The sequence below is a fragment of the Rhipicephalus sanguineus genome, chromosome 2 (assembly GCF_013339695.2).
Source record: "Rhipicephalus sanguineus isolate Rsan-2018 chromosome 2, BIME_Rsan_1.4, whole genome shotgun sequence".
Lineage (NCBI taxonomy): Eukaryota > Metazoa > Arthropoda > Arachnida > Ixodida > Ixodidae > Rhipicephalus > Rhipicephalus sanguineus.
Genome location: NC_051177.1, coordinates 83,607,658 through 83,627,103, shown reverse-complemented (window position 1 = coordinate 83,627,103; position 19,446 = coordinate 83,607,658).

Genomic DNA, 19,446 nt, shown 5'->3' with positions numbered 1-19,446 from the left:
CTGTGACTCAAGTGCCCCGCCGCTAGGTGAACGAAAAGCTATTTTCGCGAGTGTTTACATGGAGAGTTTCGGCGCTCTGCAAATTAATTGTGCGCAGTTAATTTGCAGAGCCCCTCACTTTTGCGTGCACTAAATAAAGTTGAAACTGAGTGTCTGCTATCAGGTACATTGAAAAGCCCACCCAAACCATAGTAGTATTCCTCCTTTCAAGAGACGCAAACCAGTGCACTTTTTCCATTTTAAGCGTTGAGGCTTATGTGTCTATGTGTCAGTGGATATTATTTAGGAGCATTGAAATAGATAAATACAGTTTTGTGGGCAGAAAAGAAAGAAGGAATTCGCGAAAAAACACTCGTCATTAGGATGAACAATTGCATGCACACATTCAGAAAGAAATAGATTAGAAACAATCTTCTACGCAAAAGTAAGGCGGCGCACTGGTGTAAGAGAAATTACTCGCTGCTTTGCACGATAAGATACGGCCGCGACGCGCCTTCATTCAAAGCTCGTCATTTCCGGGTCACTGGAAGTTATGGTCTTACGTAAGAGTGTCCGCGTTTCCTGAGTGCCGGGCACCCTCAGTTTTGATATGCCATCAGAATTCAATTGAGAGTATCACAAAATTCGTGCTACTTTTATGAGTTCTTGAAAATGGGTTTGTAATGAATTGTCAGGGATCATAAAGAGAGATAACTTCCTAACATAAACAACTGCCCTCAGCGCAAGAATTAAATAAGACATTTTTGTTCATTAGTGACGTCAGTGTCATTTTAGCTGCTGTAAAATACTTTCACCTTGACGTAGAGTTCGTGTGCAAAAACGACAAGACCCTGACTGCCATAGTATTTTTACTAATAATCTATGTTGTCTGAAAAGCTAAAGCAAATGCATCCTGTAAAAGCGTTCGTCAGTAGACGTAACTACATTTGTTCATCAGATTTTATTTGATTTTCATTTATTTTTTTTTCGCATTTTTGTAATTCACTTAAGACATGCAGCGCGTCCGCCACCGAAGAAAAAACCACCCACTCCTGTTCTAAAATTCTGGTCATGCGGAAAGTCACATGGCACAGCATAGGCCCCAGTACCACAGGGAGCAGGTTTTAGGGACGAAGCACCTTAGGGGGTCGGCGTGCATCGTGCATCGTCGTCTGCTTTCGCGGCATGCATCGTCGTCTTCTCCATTTGCTTGAGCGCAAGAGATGGCGCCACAGCCTCAGCGCTCACCGTGTGGCGAGAGAGCTAACGGCACGCGTTGACTACGGAAACGCTCTTTCTGCGATGAACGCTGAACTACGAGCTCGCAAGGAACGAGAACGCGCCCTCGCCCGCGAGAGACAACGTGGACGCAGGCAGGGTCTGCTAGCAAATTTCTTGATAAAAATTGACCGCGTATCTGCGTGCTTCGCTGCAAATGTCGTCTAAAGACGATAGAAGAGGCGCTACGTGAGATATGGACGCCATCTGGCAATATGTCGGGAAACATGAGTGCTGTGTTGCGGGCTGGTAGTCCCGGCGCAGCGGCAGGCGAAGACCGACGGTGACCAACGCGACCGGTGGGGACGCCGGCCAGCCCGAACACGCTGTTTGCCGCGATGCGCCGAAGGAGACGAAACGTCCGCACTCAACGAGTACACTCCACAAACTCTCTTACTTACGCGTCGCCTGGGTAAAACAGGAATGCCAGAGTGGCGCCCCCTGTCATTCGTACAATGCAATACTGAACCGAAACCGAAACATAATATGAGCTTGTGCAGAGGACACGGAGGAAGACGAGTTTCAGGGCAGTCGCATTTTCAGCGCACCTTAAGAAACTAGGGTTGTAACATTGTAGGGCGAGTAGGGCCAGAAGGACCGTCACGACGAAAACCTGCCTCCTCAGTCGTATTCGTCTGGAACGTTGGTGTGGCTTCGCGTTCCCTCCTCCGCTCCTGGCCTTTCCACAAAGCTACTGCCTAAGTATGAAGGCCCCTACCGCGTCCTACGTCAAGCATCCCCAGTTAACTATATGATTGAGCCTGTTCAATCATCTACGGACCGCCGTCGTCGCGGCCGCGAGACTGTTCACGTCGATCGACTGAAGCCGCATTATGACCAACCAGTTGTACCTGTTCCTTAGGTCGCCAGGATGGCTCCTTTTCCGCAGGGGAGTGATTTGCAACATGGTAGGGCGCAGACAAGAACGCCCTCGAAAGAAGAAGACGAAGACGGTTGTTGCTGGCGCTCGCGCTTGCTCGGCTTGGACCGCTGATCACTTCAGCTGTGTCAATCTTTTAATAAACGCGTTACTGTCTCAACGTTAAACGCATACCATCAAGGTCTTTAAAATTGCGTATCTATGTATTTTCTATTAAAGGAACACACCACCTAATACTTACGTAATGATGTTACGCCTCAGATATGCGTAATATTTACTTTTTGATCGACAACGTTCACAAGTATGAACAGCCGCACCCGTTCAAGATGGGTGGGCGGTAAGCAAGTGGTTCAACTTTGGCCGGTTGGCTTAATCGGGTGACGTGCCGACAAACAGAAAGACAGAAAGACAGACCAAAATTTCTGCGTTTAAGTTCCCCAAGAAAGACTATCGTCTTTAAAAAACTGAGTGCTCGCGCTGCACAACCGTTCACCAGCCACCACGTATATAAATACTCGCGGACAACTTTTCTTGGCAATGAAAGGAAAGCTACGGGGGCGGAGCGTCTGCACATGCACTGCTACGCGAAGTAGTCCGGTTTGGCGCGCGTCTCGTAACGCCGTGGAAAGTGATGGCTAGCGTTGCATTTCAACCCACACGCTGCTTAGCGTATAAGGTACGGGTAAAAGGCGCGACTTTTTCACGCGCGCAAAAGCGCAAAGTGACACCGTATAAAGTAAAAGAAGTACGAATATCTCGCTTGTGTGCGCTGCGTTCCGTCTCAAAAAGCTACATGTAGAAAATGAAGGAGTACTTTAATATATCTCTCACGCAGAAAATACGGACGCGATTGTGGGACTACATTAATTAGCGGTAGGATACGTGCATTGCGCCTCTGTAGCCTTCACTTCGTTGCCAAGAAAAGTTGTATGCGAGTATAGGTACTGGATCTTGACCTGCAATGTAGTGTCGGTGGGAGATTTCTCTTGTGCATAGTTGAACAATAAAGATTCGCAACGTGCACGTTAACTAAAAGCGGACTGCGGGTCTCTGTGTATAACCTCCCTTCTGTCTCTAATTGCCAATTAGCAGTGATTTTGCTGTGGGAAACACCGGCGCACACTGCATGCTTCGTCACTCCACATGTTTGATGTTAGTGGAGCTGAAACACCCTTCCCTAGATGATTCACCCCTCTCCATTTCTTTCTTTTCTCGTTCCATCATTGTTTTCCGTTGCCCGGCCTTCACCGTGGTGTAGGGTAGCAAACCAGAAGTTTCAATTCCGATTCACCTTTCTGTCGTTCCCGCATATGTACCTTTCTCTCACTCTCTATTTTCTCTTTCTCTGTCTACACCGTTAAAAGGTACACGCAGATGATTTGCCATTACTCACGCGGATCGTAAAAAGCGTTTTTGCACTTTGCGAGACATCGTCAGATACAGGGAATGTGTCGTCTGTTGCCCTATTGGCCGTGAGATCGAGCGGAGTCGCCTCCTGGCGGCTACTGGCTGAAGCGCGCCTAGTGTGGATTGCCCCCTGCGTCGTCTGCTAGCCACGCCGTGTTTGTATGTGCGCGTACGTCCTGCACGTTCTCAAAGGGCGGTTTGTTCTGTGATGTTAGCGCGATTATAACTACTCGTACGTATACCTAACATGGTGTACAGAAGCAAATGGGCTTGCTCGGCGCATGCGCATTGTATTAAGATCAGTGAGTGCGAATTTCGAGAGGTCTGTGTATTGGTGTCGTACCCTTCGTTCGCCGGAACCATTTCAGTGTTGATGCCGCTTTCTGGCTCAAGCACATCGTAAAGTGCGCTTGGCATAGTCCCAAACCTGAGGAGCGTTAAATTGTGTGTGAATGCAGCGTTTTAGCGACTCGGTTGTAAACAAAAGCGAGGCTCATGCACTTGCGCATCGTTGTTAGGTGTATAATTTCGGCACTGTAGTTTATGATGAGCTGTAGCTGCGCTAAGATGTCCTTTTATTTGACGGTCGTAGTCCCGCTACAGCGAAATATTTCTATCGAGTAAAGTCTGAGACTTCGGTACTCAAACTGTCCCTAAAAACACAGACAATGGAAGGACACGGCAGTGATAAAACGGAGTTGCCGCGCGCAATTTTAACTTGGAGCGAAGTTTATGCAGAACCACCCGTGTGCTTAGCCCGACGGCGTGCCTTACATTTATGTCGCATAATTTCACGCAAAACCTCATCCTTTTTGTTTCACATTATCTTGAGCGTTTGTGTGGAGTTGTTATAAATTGATGGAAGGCAGCGGACATTATTACTTTGAAAAAAAAAATAAGACACTTATTTCATAAAATACCCGGACCTTTGTTGCATCACTGTTGTGCACGTAATCAATCGATGGAAGCTCTGTGCTCAACTCTTACGTGCGTATGCGTATTCGCGTGAACAGGGCTATTGAACTCATTGCCCAGGAATATGGGCTGGTGTACAAATGAACAAGAATAAACACTTAAGTAGTTCAGTTGTCCTACAGCAGTGCGTAGTACACAGAACGCAAGCTAAACACGTACAGAGAAAACAACAGAAAAACGTCATATAGTGCGTCAGCGCAGACTGTCATCCAGGGCGAGCATCCCTTTCATCGGCAGATTGCGCTCTTCTCACTAGTAATAGGAGCGTTGGATGATCTTCGTGCATCGATTCAACAATGAGGAGTGTATATATTACCAGTAAGCCGCAACCAACGCATTTTATTCGCCGACAATCGGCTGAAAAGCTCACAACGAAGCGCCGCTGTGTGAACTTGTATACGCGTCTCCGACCGCCTCTCCACACTAACGCGGCGACGCTGCTGCCACCTATAGGTCGATCTCGCGGCCAATAGCCAGAACTCTCTTACGAACTTTGCACGAGGAATATTCCGTTGCGAACAATTCTAGCGGAAGAGCAGTTCATGGATACGCACCCTGAACACCGTTCTTTCTCACGTTCTACTCTATCCTTAATTGTTTCGCCCTCTTCGTCAGTGCCTATTACGAGTGTCGTTACCAGAATTACGTTGTTACTGGAATCAGCCATTCGCACGTGCTGGATGTGAACGAAGTAAGAACTTGAAGAAAGGAATTTGTTCCGTCGGCCGACACTTACAAAACAGTCTCAACCCTTTGTGCGATTGATATACGTGGAAATGTAACGCTGCAAGCCGTACCTTGAAGCCATGGAAAGGCTGCCATAAAACGCTATTTAATGCAAGAAAATGAGCTGTTTCGAATACCATAGCCTCTTTTTTTGGGCGGCGTACACAGGTGCAATATTCTCATGCGCGATTTATCACAGCTTGATATACCCGTCAAGCTTGCCATTTCGGGATGCCCGAGTCCGATTACGGGTCCTCTAGCTCAACTAATGCAGCTTCCTTTCCTATGTGTGTGCAATCATTAAACGGCAACGTCTGTATGGTTGTGAACGTGTTTGTTTATAATTATTGTTATACCATGTATAGCGAAACAGGCCTGTAACCCGCCTATCTTTTTTCAGTTTATGTAACAATAAGGGTGCCATCTCTCTTTCCGAAAAGAAAAAAAGCAGTTAGGCCACCGATATTCGTATCGTATTCCAGATTTTTATAAGCACTTTGTTATAATTATTATATCATTAGTCAGTGCTACGGTGGTGTAATAAATTTAAATGCTCGACAAAGGTGCGTTCTTCTTCTTTATTATGTTTCAGAAAGCTTAAGGCAAAACGCAGTTCACCTGCAGCTCACGACGCGGTAAATGATTTAGTGGTGCGTTAATAAACCAGCTAGTGGCGTTGAAGACAATTCGATTAGCGCGTCCCCTTTGGTGGAGAACATGGTCAGCCGGAGCTGCTCGACTTCGTAGCGATCGGGCAAATGTCGGTGTCTTTTCGCGCCTTCTTCAGTCTTTTCAACTTTAAGCCATAAAGCCTATCATCTGCCAGCATTGTCTAATTGTTCTATAAATTGAGCTAGTTACTGCGGGCTGGGGGAACATGTCAAAGCTGATTAAGCACCATTCATGGAATATTTCTACCGTGCGTTGAACAGTTTCGCATTGACTGAGTGTTTTGACTCACCCAGATGGACATGCAGCTTAACGACAGTGTATAGTTTAATAATAATAATAATAATAATAATAATAATAATAATAATAATAATAATAATAATAATAATAATAATAATAATAATAATAATAATAATAATAATAATAATAATAATAATAAACCTTTTATTTGACTAAGCACCAAGAAGTTTTAAGTCGTACAGTGATGACCAACCTGGACGCATATCACTTTCACCTGGTCTGCGTATATGCTTAAAACGATGTCTAATGTTCCTTCTTCTAACGTAGTCCTCAACATACAGCTCTTCTGTATAGGGCTTACAACCTGGAGGCTTAGCAAAAAGATGTGCATGCGCTTATTTGCACTTTAATTGGCAGAGAGAGAGAGAGAGAGATTGAGAGAAAGGCCGGGAGGTTAACCTGATATTGGCATCCGGTTTGCTACCCTTGACTGGCAGATTTCTAACAAAACCATTGGATGCCTTTAAGCCTCTCCGAACTATCAGTAGAATAGACACTCCACATCATCAGGCAGCTCATTCGAAAATATACTAGGGCATATAAAGCCACTGTATTACCTAGGGACATAAATGTCCATCTGAACGAAGCAGCGCCACTTAATTAAGATGCCCAACGACAGAAAGATAAAAAGGTAGAGCGAACCCTAATGCAAGACTTATGCGTCTGAGAAAGGAACACGCACTGACAGTGTTCTTAAACTTGTGAATCACTGTGTGCCTACTTATTTTGCTTCTCAGTTGGCGTAATAATCTTTTCCCCTGATGTTGATCATACCGAAATCGGGGAATGATTGACTTTATTGTTTTACAAAATATGTAAAGCCGTATTACAGGATCATGTTAATTTTATGAGACTACAAAGCATAAACTAAACACCATCGTATCGAAGACAAAAAAAAGCAACATAATGACGGTAAGCACATCATTATATAATGCAACTCTGCATGATAATGCAACGCCCATATAAAAATTACCAATTCCTCAGTCATAAAAGGATAGCGCAAATCAATGCACAGATTACGTATTCTCTGCTATGTGCCCTCTAATATCTGACTCCTAATTGTAACAGCCTGATGAGCTTATAAACTTTGCAGTATATTTCGCAACGGTGTAAAGACAATTCGGTATCGGGGAGACCTATTATTCCGTGGCGAAATAAGCCGCCGGCGCCATTGAAAGCGTTGCAGCAATCCTCTTCTTTGAGCGGCGGTGTGTAAAGGAATTAAATATAAGACCCTAGCCGAAGGGTAGAAGCTTCGAATGTGCACTCCGTAAAGGAAATAGAGACATCTAGCGTGAGAGATCTCTCAGCAATAAAGATAAAAATAAAAAAAGAGATTTAAAACAGATTGGACAGACTGTTGAACACGGGGGAAAAAATCGCAGAAGAATAGTTCGCAGATATCCAGTTAGAGTCTCGCTATGATTTTATACGGCCCCTGTTCGCTGATCCAGCTCACTAAGAAGTTCAGAGGCTGGATATTTCGGTTGTGCGCAGTCGATCTTCGATTGCGTCTTCACTTCCATGTAAAGGTCAAGTCACGAGTTAACAACTAAAGTTTTGTGACTCAAGTAAGGGATAAGTTCTGTTGCAAACTTTTTTTTATAAAGGTATCATCTTCGCTCATTGCAGAACACGGACTCGGTCCTCTTCGGAATCAAGTAGCCAATGCTTCAGGTTAAGCCCCTACGGGGCTTTCCTGGCGCACCACTCGGGAGACTGTAGTTTCTTTTATAGTCTTCGCTAGTGGGCATGGTAAAATTGTGTTACCTGAAGAGAAAAAAAAAACGACTTCAACTTCAGAATCATTCTGGATTTTTGTAGGCTGGTGAGTGAGTACAGCTCGTTAAGAGAGCGCCTTTTTGCCTATTTGCAGATAACGGCTGATATATTAGGAGATTCGCTCTTTGTAGGTGCTGACTACCTTGTACCTTCATACAAACCTTTGATATTTTTCTGCAAACTTCCAATGAGGCAACGTTGCTGGAAGCCTCTGAGAGTGTGCTGCAAAAGAAACTGCACGAAACTGAAACGCGGAAAATCTGCAAGAATGGAGTCTCGTTGAACGCGAATATAACGTTGCTTGCTGTTCCCTTCCCACTACACCCGATAACGCAAGATTATTTCATCGATTTCGTTGCAAAATTTGTATTATGTAATACATGATCATAACCACGAGAGTGTTAACGGCACTACTGGCTCAACTTTTATGCAGATATTGTCGAGTGACTTGAGTCACAGGACATACAGCAAGAAGAATAGTCGTTTCTTAAATTTTATGCGCTACTTATTCCCGCACAAGACTTGCCTGAAACGGCGTGTTAGTCAACAAATATCCATATTTTAATTTTTGAAAATGACACTGACGCAAAACATGCGTATCTCAGATGTATACATTAGGTGTACCTCAAGGTATGCTTTCATTAGAAGTTATTCAGTTTATGAAAGTGGTGGGTCAATGTGTAATCTTCCGTCGACAGCAGGCCGCATGATTAAAATTTGAAATGTGCGCTCCGTGCACTAGATACGTATGGCAGCATTTTTTTTTCTTTTTCAGAACAAAGTGGATTCATGAGTGTATTCACAGAGGCATGTACGCATGGTCGGACAGATTATTCTGATTTCACGTAGGAAAACAGAATGCCCGATTATTCCGCTAGCATGATAAAACAGCTCTTGTGCATAAAGAATGAGGTTTCGCACAGACAAAACAAACTATGAGATGAAACCACGACGCACGCCAGTGAGTTCAGAATAAATTTGTATGGATGACGAATAAAGGAAAACATATTTCCTCAGATTTAATTATCAGTCAGAACAACGCGGTCACAGATGGAGAAAAGTAATTAGGGTTCTCTAAATTACGGTCTCGTTTCTGTCCGTGGGCTTTTGAAATTAGACGCGCAGTTTATGACCGCTCTCGATGAAAAGAAAAGAAAAAAGAAAGCACACGTGCAAACAAGCCCGAGTAGTGGCCGCCCCCTCCTTCCCCACTCATAAAAGGCTAATATTTGTACATGTTCATAAAAAATCACACCATCTCCCGCTAGGGGACCATGAGGCGATGCGAAGCAGTGTTTCGGCATGTAGAGCCCGCGCTACAGAGGAGTGGTGAGGGGAAAGGGGCGAGAGGGAGTGGAGAGGGGAAGGGGAAAGGGAGGGGGAGAGGTTATGTGGAGAGGAAAGGGGAAAGGGGAGGGGAGAGGGGGAGTAGGGGAGAGGAGGAGTGGAGAGGGATATCGGAGGAGAGTGGAGAGGTGGAAAGGAGAGGGGTGGGAAAGGGAGAGTGAAAGGGAAGTGGGAAAGGGAAGGGGAGAGGTGATGTAGAGATGGGGAGGGGGAGTGGAGAGGGGAAGTGGAGGTTTGCGCATGCGCAGTAAGGGTGGTCACGCCGCACACCACCACCACCACCGCCGGATTGAACTCCGCTATCAGATGCTTCACATCTAAAAAATATGTGGTAAACATATTTTTTATGAGCTCAGTTCGGCAGAGACGCTAACTGAAGCTCTCTTGTCGTTTGCAGGTTGAAATTAGATCGAATCATCTGATCCGGCAAAATCTTCGTTAAAAAAGAAGCAGGATTCTACGTGAGGATTTCGGATGCTTCCAAAAACCATGGAAACGTACAATTTAGTGAGCAATAGCAATGCGCTACAAGAGAAAAAGAAAAAAATGTGCAAAGCTTGCACTAAGCCACACAAGGCCTGAAACAACAAAACTGGACGATTCTGAATCCTAATGTAGTTGCTTCCAGGTTCTTTCTAGGCCTTAGCAAGGTGATGCTAGGTTGTTTCTGCGTTGATTCTCAGCGCAGAGAGGTTCGAATAAAACCACAGTCAGTCACAGACACGACACGGATGTCCAAACTGCAGAGGCAAAACCTCGCGCTGAACTCAAGCGTTGGCACCTCTCATATATCGTTTCGGGGTCTTCTCGCAGCCGCCGTTGCCTTTCGCGTTACCTAGTATTCTCTCGTTGCACGTACTCGGGGTCTTCGGCTCGCCGACGTCGCTTCACAGCCATTTGTTGTTGGGCCAACTGTTGCCTTCTCCATTTATAGTGGAGCAGTGGTGAGTAGTGGGAGTTGCCCAATTTCTGTGGTATATACCCGTTGATGATGATTATAGTTTTTTTTGGTTAGTCGGAAAAGGAACGGTTTGCTAAACAGCTTCGCCGTTAGAAAACTCGGGACTACTGCACTCTGTGTAGGTAGAGGACCAGCGTAGCCGACGGGCGCACTCCCGCCTCTCCTCTCGTCGGCTTTCCTCATAAGCGCGCTGCTCCTCGAAAGTTCTTACAAGGGCCGGCCACCCCATAATGCTACGGACGACCGCGCGAACGCATGCGCTTCGACTCGACCGAAGCGGCGAAACACGTACTATCATTTTTTTATCACTTTTGTGCATTAGTTCTGCCCCCGCTCCATTGAAAGCATCAGGAGTTTTATCAGTATAACGCGACAAATACGCATTTGAAGCCTTAAATTCTCAACATCTCAAAGCGGCTTGCGGCAGAACATCGGTTGCAAGAAACTTGCCGTCGACTGTCGTGCAAGAATGTGAGCTAAAAAGCAAAATTTATGTATGCCTGAACAATGTGCACTTAAAGTGAGGTGTTAAGGATGAAAACTAATGTAGTTTTGCTGTATTTTTGTTCGGAAATCTTTCCGACGGCATAAAAGATTAAGACGTGACTAACCCACTACAGGCTTTAATAAAACGCGCATGTTGGATTTGACATTTGCACATACGCGATAATATTATTCTTCCCATTCTTATTGAAAAAAAAAAACTTTATTCCAGCTTTCTCTGGGCCACTTAAAAAAATGTCAAAATGACAGCACATGAAAGAATTTCTGATGTTTTGTGACAAAATTAACGACAGCATTGTCTTCTCCTCGACATCGCTCTTTGTAGTATCAGAATGAACCGCGATCGCCCAGACGGGTGCATACGTTTTCCGCAGACCTTCGTCGCTAGACAAAGCCCTGCATGCAAAACAGCGTCAGAAAAACGCCGCTTAGCACTTTCGGACGTTTTTGTTTTTTTGTTATTTCGTCTCTATGGCACTCTTCGTTGACTTTTCCAAGTACAAGATCACGTTTTCGACATTTTAGAGCAAGAACTCTACCTACTCCATATATCCCAAGGTCATTCATCACGTCGCAATGACCTTGAGCCGCCGGAGTGCAAATGTGGCAGGTGTGACGTAACGTCCCGGGATCTGCTTCGGGGAGGCGTCGCAGCTGCGCTCGCTCGGAGCCTCGCCGCTGTGGTACCACGTGATGAGGCGAAGATTTATTGAAACACTGTGTGCATAACCTTTGCAAAACCAAGCCAGACATACTTATCGCTCGTGTTAACAAAGTTTAAAAGAGTTAGACGCCAGCCACTTTTTTTTTCTTCTCGGGCGTGCAACTGAGAAGTCGTACATCCTTTGCCGGGTATATGAGGCGCTGATCAGTACAAGTTCTTGAAACAGACCTTGATGTGTCACTCTGCGTCGTCGCCTACTTGGAGAACTCCACTTTGGAACAAACGCTCGATAGAAACGGCAATGACCGAACGTGATATGAACTGGTTCCGGCTAATTTCGTAGTTTTGGTTGAAAAATCTCCACAGAGCACGCCCATTGGTTAAAGATGGATGTCGCTTACTTCGATTCATAGAAACCAGGAATATTACTTATGTTATTCAATTGGAGCTTTTTGAGCGTGCGTTTAATTCTGCAACTGGGCTGTCTTTAACTGAAGTGTATGTAAAATTAAACGAACAATAGGTGTGCTTCGCATTACCGTGAAATATACCCCAGTTTGTCCTGTAGATATGGTTAACTTTAAAAAAAAAGGCTCCTCATTTAGAGAGTGACATTTAGGAACGTGTTTCAACGAAATGCTGCGTCCGCATTAGTGGAGCCCGATGGAAAGCAAGTACCGTGACCATGCAACCTATGTGTCGTGTCTTCTGCCACGTCGCTAATCATTCTCCAAGACAGCTCTTGAGTGAAGATTCGTAAACTTATTCGCATTCCACTAAATCCCGTTTGATCTAATCATGTTTTGCTAATGTAATTTAATTAACAAGCAATACTGTCGATTGTTTTATTACTTCTGTGCGTAATAGAGCAACCACATGCATTTCCGGAGTGGAGTGGTGCGCGGGCGTTTCTTGCTCGCGCACCTCTCTACTCCCGCCATGCTACGCATTGTAGGTTCCACCCGGCAATTTCATAGCTTATTTTTACCTGACTCTACTTTCCATATTTTAAAGATTTCTTTTCCGATGTCCATCATTTATTTTATCTTGTAAGTGATGCAAAATCTGTATGTTGTATGCACCGCATTTTCTTTCTTCGGAATAATGCCAAGTAATGATGCAAACGTAAGACGAACAACCCTACATGTTGTATGTTCCACTTATAGACTCAGGAGCCAAGCAGTAGCCGGCGTCGTATTCGTGCGCCGATATATCCTGATATTTTGTGAATGGAAAAGCGAAAGTGTAGTTTTTCAGCATGCAAAAGGGGGTTAGCGATTAAAATGTGCTTTGTAAAAAGGCGTAATCAGTCAGAAATACCCCTAAAAGAAACTCTGTGAATGATACGTGTAGGTGAGGCAGAAGTAATGAGCACGAGTGCCTGGAAGAGTGATAGAAACCCGCGACAGTTCACAGGACGATACTATTCGCTATTGTCTCTTGCAGAATTTCATATCAGCAAAGTTTTCGAGAGGTTTATGCTACATGTCAAAATCTAACAGCGTGGAAACGGCATAGATAAGTTCGTCTGTCGTGTTCCTCTTTGCCTGTGCCGTTTCCGCGCTGCTAGATTTTCACAGAATTTCACACTTTGCGTATTGCACGGGCGAGCCTTGTTTCTCGCATACGTTATTTCACAACAGTTCAATAGAAGCACTTACACGTACACGATCCATCATCACTGAATGCTACGTCATTCTTGGAAATATTTATCGCACGCCGTTCACGCGTGTGGCGGTGCTCTGTCTTGAAAGCTGTAGAGGCGTTGTGAAGCGATACTGCGCATACGGGATCTACAACAACAAAACACATTGACAACGAGGCACAACTGTGCAAAACGCGGCATCTTTTTGTTCAAGGTGTTTTTTTTTTGTTTTTGCGCGCATTGCACCACAGTTGACGAGCCCACACAGAGATGCGACACTGAGCGAAAAACTGCGTTCAAAGATTTGAGAGGACAACGACTATTCTGGCATAGCTTTTTCTTTTTTTTTCCCTCCCTAATGTTGCAAACAAAACCTACAGCCCAGTGCATTTCCGTATTGCCATGTGCTCTTCTTTTACTTGTCCCGTTTCAGCTGCAGCGTGAGTGCGGCCATTATTTTTTCACTTAAATTCACTTTAATTTCCTCAAAAGCCTCACATTGGAGGTATCACATAAGGGGTGGGGTATACAATCATCCTTCACATTAGTGGCCACATATATTGAGTGAATGGTACTACATTTCAGATTATCAGTGAATTTTGATGAACCGGTGATTTCTGCGATGTGACGGGGCAGGCTGTTCCACTCAGTCGATCGACAAAATAAAAATGCAGCAAATGTTGTAGTGTGGTTGCGTGCAAGGGTTACTTGCAAGGAATGCCATGCACGAAGCGATGAACGCGATAATGTATGATGAAGCGAGCCGTAGAAGAACATGTGAAACATAATTAGCGAATGAATGCGACGCCGGTATGATAGCGTGTTTAAACCGGACTGCGCTTTTAGTAGTGGCGCGCTTGGTGTTGTAAGGATATGATGAATCAATGAATCCTCCTACAAAGGTTAGGTTATATACATACACAACAAATGATGCTTTTGTTATCTGTTCTGAAGAGAGTTAGAAACGTTAATATTTTGGTGGCAAAAGTGAGAATATTATTACCAAGACATGTATATCATCGTTAAATTGTTGGTTACAGTCTTGGACTAGAGATCAAGATGTACAGTTCAAATTGTATCGCAAGCGCGAAGCAACATTTTTTTTTTTTTTGGTCGCTCTTTCTGGCAGCCCTCTCCAAGAGCAGGCGCCAGCGGAAGCCACTGACACAGCGTAGATATGTCATTTGTTAATTCAACCTTCCAAACAAGGCGAGCAGCGTGACATTGAAAATTAAGTCTATAAGTGAACTTATGCTGTACCGGCGAGCACTCTCGCGATCAACCATGTTACCTGCGAGGCACTAGCCTTACGCAAACGCGCTGGCTGCACTAGCCCATCGCTGTGTCCCTCACGGTCGTAATTTCTACGAGCTTATGAACCCAAGGCTGGCGCATGCCCCTAATTACGAGGAGCTCATGTGACGTGAGTGCGTTGTCATCCACTATATATTGTACTGTGGGAATCAAGCGTGGTTTAAATTGCGCAAGTGTGCCACTTCCTCTTTTTTTTTTTTTGTAAAGCAGGATCTCCGATTAATGAGTTTACATCAACGTCATTTTTTTACCTTGGATTCGCTAAGTCATCGCGTGTGCGCATATGCAATATTTTATGCGCACTTTGACTGTGGAAAAAAAAATAACAGTTCATCACTTCATCGTTATGCTGCGTGGAGATTTGCGCCCGCGTGACTGCATAGCGAGCGTGGAATATAAATATGAATGAAGCGAGCTGAAAATAAAATGAAATCAAAACCTCGGCAGTTTTGTCCAGAGGCACATTAAATTATTTAATGATAGGAGCGCGACGGGCGCCCCGACAATGCGATTGAAAGCCGAGACGAATAAATGGACTGTCGCGCACAACGTCCGGGAATTTTTCTAATTAAGCTTTCCGAGGGCAGGGGCCTTGTCGGCGCGCTGTGCCTGAAATCTCCGGAGCGGTCGATCATCTGAACCACCTCTGCACTATCCAGGGCCTCGTTTTAACGCCGTCTGTGTTTTGTTTTTCTTTTCTTAGTGTGTGTTAGAACCTTAAACGTACACAAACCTTAGCATGTGGCTACTCACAGCGCAAATTTCAATCAATACTTGATGGAATGAGTAGCAGTAGAACGTGCGTGCTTGGATGAAGTGAGTGAGTGAGTGAGTGAGTGAGTGAGTGAGTGAGTGAGTGAGTGAGTGAGTGAGTGAGTGAGTGAGTGAGTGAGTGAGTGAGTGAGTGAGTGAGTGAGTGAGTGAGTGAGTGAGTGAGTGAGTGAGTGAGTGAGTGAGTGAGTGAGTGAGTGAGTGAGTTGAGTAGAGTGAGCGAGGGCGTACGTTGTTGCGCAACTAGCACTGCTTGACTGATAGTCAAACTTGTGAGCAGTAAGTGCTCGAGGTATTATGTTCACTGTAAAGTGTCTACACGAAAGCCAAGTGATAGCTGTTCTACGCTGAATTGTCCCACTTTGCTCACAGTCGTAAACGCGTATTCGCATTTTGGTTCCTCCTTGCATTCTAGAAGAAACAAGGTGTAAAAGTGTCATCCTGCATTTTTTTTTTATTTTCTGCCCGACAACTAATACGAGTGCAACGATAAAAAGATTACCTCATTTCATGCGAAATGTCGCGTCGAGTACGAGGCTGTTATAAGGATTCAACTTTTTTTTTTCGTTTTTCCGGGAAATCCTGGTAGGAACGTCACGACAGTTAAAAAAATAGAAGTCGAAGCTGATGAAAAAGTAGCGCGCTCGATTATTCGTGCCTGGAGCCTGCGCGCTCCTTTCATACTGAATTTCATTCTTTCTTCCTTTTCGTTATCTTTTCTGGAATCAGGCAACTGTGCGCTTTCTGTCAGTGCATCGCACCTGATATTTCTCGCCTTGGAGCTAATGTCTTGCTTTCTTTATTTTTAAGCTGTTTCCGCTTTCTCGGCTGTGTCACGGAGACAAAGTGCGCGGCACAAGCATGCAGTATCTCTTGAATTGCGTATTCCAAACTTCAAATAAAAATGGAAGAGTTCCAGAAATCTCTGCACAGGAACGAATCGTAACACTGCAATGCTTTAACAAACAAAATAGCGTCGTTCTCTTACGGCCTTTAGAAGAGACGTTGTTTTGTTATCGGAAACGTGTCGAGCAGTCCGACAGAATATAACGGACTACGCATTAAAGCCACTTTTGTGTGTCAATACGATCGCGATCACCAATTTTATATTAGTTTATGCTAGTGTCATACACCTAACTTTTTCTTTACGCTTTCGTACTGTAGGTTGAGGTTCGTTACTGAAGTAATTAGCTTGCTACGATACAGTACTTTTGTTCTGCATGAAAAAAAGGTTGAGGTTCGTTATTGAAGTAATTAGTTCCCTACGATACAGTGCTTTTGCTTTCCATGAAGAAGAAATTCCTTGTGAAGATCGCGTTTGTTCTATTTATTTCGTGCGGATTTTTTGTAATTCCACAGAAAAATCTGGGCAGAAATATTAACTCATTTTTATGGAACTTATCATGAGTTGTGTCGGACTGAGTTTTATTGTTACAAAGAGTATTATATTATTCCTAGCATTAAAAGTATTACCTTTATTGGTGAATTCAGTTGATTTTCTTATAAATGTAGCATGAAAAACAATTGGATACATTTGTAGCCTGCGTATTTACGCGAGGCAGCTGGACTACTTAATCATTATCTTGCCTTTCCATTGCATTCATCCGACATCCACAACCCTTACAACACCTATCTGTGAGGCGAAAACATCGCGACTTTGGAAGTATCCCAATCAATGTATCCCAGCCAGTTGGGTCGGTGAACCGCCTATGCCGTGGTTCGGCACTATGAACGAGACAGAACGTGATAACCCTGTACTAGCTTGAACAGTGTTACTCCAGAATCGAATAATTGCCTAGATTACCGAATAGGCGAGATAACCCAATTTATTGATATCCACTTCGCAGTGCCCTGTATACTATTGCGAGCAATATGAAAGGAAACACGCGAGCGCAAGGCGAATAGCCTCAAACCCCACTTACTCGGATGGCGCTGGCGATACTCGGATGGCGCTGTTACAAGTAAAGTGGAACGGCTGATGCTTTTCGGCGAACTGTTTTCGGCGAACTCGCACCACGCGTCTTTTTTTACGATGCGCGCAATATATGACCCAAATAACAGCCTGATCTTGCGGTGATTGTCGTAGCACTTACTCACAGTAAAAAGCTGTACCGTTTTTGTTTTTAAGCATACTTCGATGTATCTTGATTTTATGTCTAACACGCACACACGCAAGCCTGTGGTAAGGCGGCATTATGTGCAAAGCTGTACACAGCCCACTACCGCACTCTGCTTGCCGTAGCCTCCTTATACTCGCGAGCGACCCGTGATACGCAATCAGCTGCAGTTTTTTTATCCGCAAGAGCGAGGCGGGCGTGGCGGCATTTAGCGGGACCGCGGAGCCCTTTCCGCTTTGTTTGCGACAGCGGCCGCCGCGCATCACCCTGTGTCGGGTTTGAGGCCATTCGCCACGCTCTCGCTTGTTGCTTTCATATCGCTCACGATAGTACGTGGAACGCGTGAAAAAGCGATTCCTGTGTGCACCTTCTATTCCGGGATTGAATCAGCGTCTCCACATTGACCGAAGAAAGGGTGCTGTTTGCTTCAGGGAGGACCATGGTGGTCCCGACAAACTTTTGTCCAATGGCTCCTAATCAATGGCCATCTCTGTCATAATTGCGTCCACATCGTGCGACATACTCTCCGCCCGCGTTTATTTCAGCTGCCACCTTTATTTTTACTTCCCCGCTGCCTTGTGTGCCGGCATTTACGCTGTCATCCCAGCAACAAAATCCTGGATCAACTGCCTCTACGCATTCACTGTACCGATCACTACGCATTCTCAATACCGTTTCGGGCCACAACCTTTATACAATCACTCAGATCTTCTATTCCGTTATTTCACTACGCCTGCATCACAAGGTCGCCGACATGGCCGAAACCGAACCAACCACCTTGGCGGCGTAGCGCTGTAGCCACTTTTATTACCGCTGTGGGTCGCTTACAGAATCGCTACGTAATACAAGCCCCTTGCGTTTTTGTTTTTTACTCTCTCTTCCTATACATGGAAAGCCTTCTTCGACAGCCCCAGTTTTTTTGTCCATGCAGAGACGAAACCCAAATCCAGATTGAAAGTTCAACATGAATCAAGCAGAAATGTACGAAGAGATGCGTTCTTGCGGAGTGATTTCAGTTTGAAGTTCCACTCGCTCCTCTCGTGTTTTTCATCTTTTTTTTTCAATAAGAAAAATGCGAGGCTGTTATACGGAAGCGGGAGCGCACGCCTGAATGCTCGCGTCGCTCCGATTCATCCGCCACCAGATTTCCCTCCGATTCCTTCGCCTGGCGCGGGATCTCGGCGCAAATTTGATTCCGTCTACGCGACAGATTATATAGCGGCCCACTGGTAACCGCTTTTGTGAATATTGGAAAGGAATGATGGAAGGATGTCCCGCGATGTCTTACAATTACCTTGATTCCCATCTTCCTTTATTTTCTTTCCTTCTTTGGCGGGTGAGCAATTCTTTCAGTTCTGCGCTTGTAGTCTTGCGCACATGCCGAGACTCGTAACACTATGCAAATGAACTCATAAATCAGGTACTCCTTCGTTTGTTCTGAATCGCTTTTCCTTTTCAAAAAGGAAATCGTTGTTCTGATTTGCTTACTGACGCGTGCATCGAGAATGACTAAATTGTTTGCCGGGGTATCGAAGGAAATACGCAATGTACGCAATGTAAATTTGCTTGCAGAAAGAAAATTATGGGGTACAACGGTAGAGAAAAATGCGCGTAACTTCATCATTTTCGTACGAAAGAGTAGAATTTTAACATGTACAAGTACTTTATTCTGAAAGAATAAAGTACTTGCACATTGATTATAGCAGGGCAAATTATCTACGTTTTGATGTAGCTTCACTCCGCTTCGCCTTAGTCGTCTTACCACTTCGGTGCAAGTTTCCATAGGTCATTTCTTTGTTGATGTATTTACCGATGAAATTATATTGCTTGACTATAGGCGACAGTTCTATGTTGCACCATCTGGTTCAAAGAAAAAAGAAAGGCGACAACACTGCCTGGGAGATTTCTATGGCAACAAGTGCACAACATGGGGCGTTGCTTGAGTTTTTTCTCTGCCTTGATGATTACTTCTTATGTAGCATCAAGCGTCTTAACATGTCCAGAACCGTCGATAATCGCAGCAACTAAAGCAATCAAGTTGAGTTTTTTTATTAGTGCAGGCAGGAATCGGGTCAAAGGGGTCACATGAGGCATCTGATACCGCAGTTAACGACAGCATGAAGACAT